Source organism: Calliphora vicina, chromosome 1 (assembly GCF_958450345.1).
Source record: "Calliphora vicina chromosome 1, idCalVici1.1, whole genome shotgun sequence".
In the NCBI taxonomy this organism is placed as follows: domain Eukaryota; kingdom Metazoa; phylum Arthropoda; class Insecta; order Diptera; family Calliphoridae; genus Calliphora; species Calliphora vicina.
This window is the reverse complement of record NC_088780.1, coordinates 90,202,419-90,208,418: the sequence shown is the minus strand read 5'-3', so window position 1 is coordinate 90,208,418 and position 6,000 is coordinate 90,202,419.

The following is a 6,000-nucleotide window of genomic DNA, read 5'->3' as shown; positions in this document are numbered from 1 at the left end:
TCCATCCGTGATCAATATATTAAATCCCTTGCCGAAGAAATTAATGTTTTCAGATTGCACACCTCCAGTTCGCCCTGTCGAAGAAAGGTATCGGTGTGCATTAGTCAATATTGTCCTGGAATTCACCAAGACAGTACAATATGGTCGCATTGACAGAGCTCCTCCGGTAATTTACGCCAGCAGCATCAAGTCTCAAAGCATAGTTTTTAGTATAAGGACATACGATCGGATTAATATGACCACAATGGCTTAAAGCCATTTATTATTCATAAAATAAAATATTATTATACACAAGATGTTCTATAGAAATTACTGTTATAAAAAAGATTTTCCAGCTTTGAAAAATGGTTATGATTTGGATTTTGGACCTACAGGATCAATAAGATACTATATCGACACCAACAAGGAGTTAAGAAGTTTAAAAAAGAAACATGTTCAGGACGAATTTCTCAAATATAGGTTGATTACACGGAACATCAAAATCGAATACATTTTAGAGGCTTTTTAAACCACTACACAATTTTGATGTATTGTGGTTCCAGTCCAAATTTAAAATTCTATGGAGAGGTTTTTTAAAAAAAAATTTAAGTAAAATTGTGAATTTTTTTAGACATTTCTCCACATAATTAATGATTACTCAAAAACGGTTAGTCCGATGATATTAAAGTAAAATTAGAAATATTTTAATTTACATAATCTTTAATCCGTTTATATATTGCGTTTTAATCGGCTCAGTTGAAGCAACAAATATATTTTTTACGTGGAAATAGCAAAGTAGTTTGTTTTAAAAAACTCATGAAAAATATAAAATGTTCAGAATTTGTTCAGGTTTATTGCTTTATCGCAAAGTCACTATAATAGCAACAACATGAAATATCAATCATAATGCATTAAACACATTCAAGACAACAGGCTACACGACTACACGAACACAAATTCTGCTGGTTACAGTTGTAGTCGTGTGGCAGCTACTGAATTATTTTAAAGACGACAGCTACAAAGTAAACAGCTGATTAATAATTCAGTGGTGCCACTTTAATATAAAATAACCGTACAAAATTCCAAAGTAATTAAGACTGAAACAATTATTTTGAGTAAAAATATATATATGGTTATAATTAATTATGTACCTGTTATTAATTTATTTCAATATGGTTATCAGAAACTTCTCTTAATTAAGTAAAAAAAATATATTTTTTTAAGCACTAATTTGATTTACATTTTTTTTATTATATTAGCAACACTATTTCTGTTTTGTAGTTGACAAAAATAGAAATTAGCCTAATTCGGCTACATCGGTATGAGTAGTCGTGTGGCCGTGTAGCTGTGCTGTCGTTAAAATAATCGTCTCCATATAAACGTGTGCATTTTATTTTTGACAGATTGAAGTTGGTAGCCTGCTGTCTTGAATGTGTTTAATGCATAAAAATCGATTGATTTTTTTTTCGAATTTATTCACAATTAAGTGAGTTTGCTCATTTTCACAAAATTTTAGAATTTTGTTTGATATATGTACATAAAATTGAATAGTTAGTGTTCTTCTTTCGATTGATTGAATTTTGAAAACATTTTCCACATGCTATGTACAAATTTTCATATATATTTTGCGTTTCAATTAGACTTGCCACCTTTTGAAATTTCCAAAACGGGACACCACTAAATGATCAGAGAACGATGGAAAAAAACATGGAAAATGACCTAGCGTGGGTTATAGGACTTGCTGAGTACATTACAAATTGTGTAAAAAAATTCAGAAACACCTTCAAATTCAGAAGTTATTCTGAAAAAACCGTTTACAGTGATGTTTTTCAACTTATCGATCTGTAACTCAGTCAGTTTTTGTTCAATTTTTATTTTTTTAACGTGTTAGGAAAGAAATCTTATTACGCTTCAAAATGACATGCATTTATTGATACATTTGTAAGTTATAAGTATTGCTTTTGTTACAATCTTTTTTGATTTGAGTCGCTTTTCATTGTTTATTTTGATATGAAAGCTTATAAATCAATGCTTATATCAATGTATAAAGAAAAGTTCTTAATAAAACATGGTTTTAATTTTTCAAATCGGATGAAAACTGTAAAAGTTATTCAACTTTTCATTAATACCTTTTTGAGTATTTTCTCCCCCAGCGCATATAAATGTAAAAAAAACAGGGTAAATATTTTCGAACTTTTTTCGAAAAAGTTTAATAACTTTTGCAAATATAAACCGATTTTAATAAGTAATATCTACTTTTTGTCTATATAAAATTGTCTTTAAAGCACTGTGCAAAAAAAATTTGGTTTTCATAGAAAAAAATTAAAATCACTATTGTTGAATTTGAAAAATTACGAAAAAAATAAAAAAAAAATTAACTTTTATAATAACTTAAACAATTTCTTAGATTATTTTTTAAAATTTTGAAATCGGGTTTAAAATGTCTGAATTAGAGGTATTGAAGTACTACCTACCCTAAAACACTTGTTTCAAAATAACTAAAAATTTTGAGGGTGTTCAAAATCTTTGAAAACGGTTTTAGCATGTCCTCACCTAGGCATACAACCTCCATTAGGACGCTTTTCAAGTTCTGACAAAAAGTGTTATTTTGAAGCAGTGTTATTATCCTATTTTATTTATTAAAATCAACAATAACACATTAATTTTAATTGTGTAAAATCTGGAGAACTATTACTGTGAAAGTCTTCGAACTTTATACAGGAGTAAATAGTTATTTTCGAATATCTGGAGTACTATAATTGTAAAGTATTTAAACTTTGTATGAATCAAATTCTTGTCACTATACGGAGATTGGCTGAAAATGGGCGAGACTGAATTTTTTAAAGTAAATAGTTATTTTCAAATATCTACTATAATTGTGAAATTCTTCAAACTTTATATGAATCAATTTCATATCACGACATGAAGTTTAACCAAATTGGGAAGAATCGGAACAAGGTTTAAGTCACCTACCACACAAAGGAAAATAAATATTTTCAGAACTATAATTGCGAGATTCCTCAAACTTGTCCGATAGCTCACCTATCATTTTACATAGTTTGGCTATAAAATGGTCGGGATTGGATTAGTGGGAGTGACACCTCCCATACAAAGTATATAGTTAATTTCGAATATGTGGAGTAATTGTAATGTATTTAAACTTTGTATGAATCAAATTCTTATCACTGTACAGAGTTTAGCTAAAATGGTCTAGATCGGAACAGTGGGTGTGAAACTTTCCATTCAAAGTACATAGTAAATTTTGAATATCTGGATAATTAAAATTGCGAGATTCTTCAAACTTTGTCTGAAAATTTATTTTTTATAATTTTACCTAATTTGTTTCACCTCATTAAAAAAATAGTTTATAAAATCTTTAAAATTTTTTTATTTTACTACGTAGGAGTAACGAAGCGCAGCGGATTATTTAATAAAGTTTACCTATTTCAGTCCATAATTTAAAATTTATATTTTTAATCGCTTTTATCAGCTTTTTATTATTATTTGAATTAATATATTCGACAAACTTAGTCCATTTCAATTTACCAACAACTCACCTTTAACTAAAGGTACAAGCATCCTAGAGCGAGTATCGTGCCATTTATTTTCATGAAAGTTAAATAATGTTTACTAATGAGTTTATTGAAACTCATAGAAGTTAATGCACTAAGTACCTATGTATATTGTTAAATAGTGATATTCAGTTTTTAGAAAATACTATATTTCAGAAAATAAAGCATCCTTGTTTATCGGTATTTCCAATTTTTGATTTTTTTATATTTTTTGTGGTAATTAATGAAAAAGTTTTTTTTTTTAAACGGGACAAATGGCGTCCCGTTTAGAGTATCGCCGGGACACGGGACATTCGACTCTATAACTGGTCTGTCCCGTCGAAAACGGGACGGTTGGCAAGTCTAGTTTCAATCGGCTCTGTAGTTTCGGAGTTATAATAACAAATTGAAGCAAAAACAAGTAAGAAAGTATGGTCGGTCAAGCCCGACCATATAATACCCTACACTAAGTAAAAGACCAAAAAAAAATTTTCTTTTAAAATTTCAATAATTTACTTTTTTGAGTGATTTTCGGAAGTGGGGTTATATGGGGGCTATGACCAATTATGGACCGATCACTATGAAATTAGGTCGTGTGATTTATGTCTATATTAAAGTTAACTATGTTGAATTTTGTGTGTTTACCAACATTTTTAAGCGATTTATGCACGTTAAAGTGATTTTCGGAAGCGGGTCTATATGGACCGATCGTAACAAAATTTGGTGACATGAATTTTGTGTATATAAAACTTATTTGGAGCGGAATTTGTGGAGATACATATATAAATTAAACATTTATGACCGGTAAAGTCCAATTTCTGGAGGACATTTGTATGGGGGCTAGGTGAAATAGTGGACCGATTTCAGCCAGTTTCAATAGGCTTGGTCCTTGAGCCGAAAAAATAATATGTACCAAATTTGATCGAAACATCTTAAAAATTGCGACCTGTACTCTGCGCACAAGGTTTACATGGACAGCCAGCCAGCCGACCAGACGGACGGACGGACATCGCTTAGTCGACTCAGAAAGTGATTCTAAGTCGATGGGTATACTTTAAGGTGGGTGTTAGACTAATATTTTTGGGCGTTACAAACATCTGCACAAACGCATAATACCCTCCCACTATGGTGGTGTATAAATATATTGTTTAAGTGAAAATAGCTAATTTTTTGTTTAAAAAAAATCATGAAAAATCGAAAACGGCTAAAATTGTTCAGATTTATTACTTTATCTCAAAGCCACATGTAATAGAAACAAAAAGAGATATCGAACATAAAAATCGATGCATTCTTTTCGAATTTATTCACAAATAAGTGAATTCGCTCATTTTCACAAAAATGTATACATTGTTTAAACTTTTAAAATAATTCCTTTCAATGTCCGTTAACCGGTTAAACCGTTTTTTTTTCGAAGTCGGTGAACCGAAAATTCGGTTAACCGACAAAAGTATATACACAGAGCCTCAAAAGTAAGTAAACACCACAAATTATTTGACTTTTTTAAGATAATGACAATCCTAAAATCTATATATCCATCGATTACAATTTAAAAGTTTATATTTGTTGGAGATTGGGCTGAGTAATAGATTCGGTTCTGTAAAAAAAAGGTTTAAATCGGACTATAATGATTTTGGCTCAGATCTCAACAAGTCCAACTTTCAAAAATTTCAAAAATTTTCAATAGTAATCACATTGAAACTAAGGTAGCCAACAAATTAGATAAAAATATTGTCAATTGTGTGCGTGCCATGCTGTTAAAGTCAAATATTTTATGTCATTTTATAAAAAATATGATTTTTGTAAATTTGATCAGAAGTAAATTATCATTACTCGCAAACCATTATCGATAATTGGATGATATTTATTTTGTTATGTTGGTGGGATAATAGTCTTTAAGAACTGGTATGATTTGTCACTATACCGTTTATACCTGCTGTGTTATTAAATTTTTTCTCAGGAAGTATAATTTAGTCAAATTCAGTGGAATAAAAGTGCTTTGGGTCAAAAGGGGTTAAACAAATTTTACAACCAGGAGAAAGGCCAAAGTGTCCTCTTTAAGCCCATATATACTTGTTGACCTGTTTTGACGTGTTTGTTGAACACTTTTTTCATTTGAATGAAATTACTCCCAAATTTTTTTCCATTTTTATTTTACCTGATCAAGTCGCAATTTTGAAGATATTTCGATAAAATTTGGTGCATAAAATTGTTTCGGTCCGTGGACGAAGCCTATTGAAAATTACTGAAATCGTTCCATTATTTCACCTAGCACCCATACAAATGTCCTCCCGAAATTATACTTTATCGGTCGTAAACGGTTAATTTATACAGGTATCTACACAAATTTTGCTCCAAATAAGTTTTATATAAACTAAATTAATGTCACCTAATTTTATGATGATCGTCCATAATTAGTCATAGTTCCCATATAATGCCCGCTTCCAAAAATCACTTTAACGAGCATAAATCT